Source organism: Triticum dicoccoides, chromosome 4B, assembly GCF_002162155.2.
Source record: "Triticum dicoccoides isolate Atlit2015 ecotype Zavitan chromosome 4B, WEW_v2.0, whole genome shotgun sequence".
Lineage (NCBI taxonomy): Eukaryota > Viridiplantae > Streptophyta > Magnoliopsida > Poales > Poaceae > Triticum > Triticum dicoccoides.
This window is the reverse complement of record NC_041387.1, coordinates 230982810-230985111: the sequence shown is the minus strand read 5'-3', so window position 1 is coordinate 230985111 and position 2302 is coordinate 230982810.

Here is a 2302-nt window from a genome sequence, read left to right as displayed (position 1 = left end):
CGGGAGGTCGAGTTAAGGAGAAGGTGCGATGCGATGAGTGTACAACCTCTTTGGTGGCGCCGAGTAGGCCTCGACTTCATCTGAGGAGTCGACGAGGATGCTAAAGTTCTGGTGGAGCAAGGCGATGCTGTGGGGATGGATCATCCCCGATAGACGATGCGATCGTCAGAGCAGCCCCTTAGAGGTGGAGGACGGGACGGCTGAACCAGTGGGACGATGATATCGACGACGGCCCTCATCCAGTGAGGTGGATGAGGGACGTCAAGCTGTTGCGGTAGACGATGTCATCGGGGGAGAGGCTGCAGCTGGGTAGCAATGGGGTGGCGGGCGGAGGAGGGTGGAGTTTCACGGCTGGAGCAGAGAGGTTCTAGTGGCCTGGGATTTTGAATGGAGAAAGGAAGGTGATGCGAGGGGGGAACCATGACTTAGGGACGCGCTTGTCCAAAATGTAGGGTGTGTTAGAAAAGTACCCCCACCGATTTGAACTAGTGGCCCTTTTGGCTCAGGGTTAGAAGGGGGATTTCACTTGTCGGGATTTGGCAGCTAGAGGGAGTTTTCGCGCGTGTTGTAATTTCCGGATAGCAAGGTGCGGGTTGTGAAGGCACTAGTTTTGGGAGGAAGATATCTGAATTTTCGGGATAACACGGTGCGGGTTGAATTTTACGGACAAGCCTAACATGTGCTAATGTACGTACCAAATCAATTCACACTTCCCTCAATGAAAAAAAGGAAAAAAAATAAAACTATTCGCACCACACAAAGAGAGAGTCTTGTCCCGTTTTACTATACAAATGCTATTGAAAGCTATGAATCCATGTTATGTCCACTTAAATTTTTTTGTTAGCTGTATAATGCATGTAACCTGCTCATACGACCATTTCAGTGTATTCCAAATGTCTATATTACCGCTGCAATTTGAACTAAATTTGAATTCGTTTCTCTATTTGAATAAGAATCTACAATCATGATTGCTTCCAAGTTAAACCATCATTCGTATATTATCTTAACAACACACCACATGATCACTTTAGAGATAGATATGAACTATGTGTACTATATGAACTCGAATTCAAAATTCTGAATACACTTGATGTTGATTCCAAATAATAGTACATTTGATGTACTAAATAGATCTTCATAATCTAAACCATGTTTCATACGTACATTGTGTTCATCAAACAAAGTATAGTGCCCCGCTCCCTACATTATGAAAAGTATTTAGCCCTGAGCTGCAAAAGCCAGACATTATCTCAAATTCAAATAAATGTTCTTTATATTATATGTAGTATAACATGTTCATAACCACACCATGTGTATCACCATTATATATATTCATGCATGCGTCGGTTTATAACACTAGAATATCTTCTTCAATTATCTGAATCCACTTTTTATAATGAATTATGATCTCTGTTCATCTTTTACACCCACGCAACCCTCTTCTCTTTGTCGCTAGCTCTAACTTTCTCTCATGCATGCACACGCCCGCCCCCGTCCCACCCTCCCACAGCTTCCCCTCCATCATGCACATTCGTTATTTCTCTTTAGGTCATTCACCCATGGTGTGTGTAGCCCTACTGCTCCTTTCCGGCACACACTGGTCGATATACCTCTCTAGCCAAGTGTACCTACCACAAACACACGCTTTTCCTCTTCTAGTCTCATGATCCATGGCCCCCTATGTCCAATACGGTTCCACACATGTGCGCACTCCCGCCCCTATTTTCATTGATCTCATACTCGCACACTCCTCCCCCCTCGATATAGGAGGCCTCTCGCACCACCTCCTACCCACATCCCTCTCTCTCCCTATTTGTCTCTCCTGACCTTATTTGCTTCCAACACATGCATGCATATATACCAACCAATCTCCCTACATATAGCTAGGTCGACTATATGTCTTTTTCCACATGCACTAGTCGACGTACCTCACTAGTTATGTCTCTCCATTTCTCCGACACACAACGATTGATCTTCCTATCTAGTTACGTCTGCTTACCACAACCATATTGTCCCCCTTATCATCCTTGCATACCTCCCAACCCGTCTCTCACACGCACATGCACAGACAGGCAGACATCCCCTCTCTTATTGATATTGCTGTCGTACCCTTCGTTTGACTAGCAGGCCTCGCCCACCATTTGTGAGAAGAAACTCCACCCCAACCTTGTCTCTCTCCGAACCATATTCCTCTGCTACACATATGCATGCATGGATGCTGATCGATCTCCGTCAATACATAGATAGGTCTCTCTCCTTCTCCACACATAGACCAGTTGATCTACTTCTCTATATTAGGTCT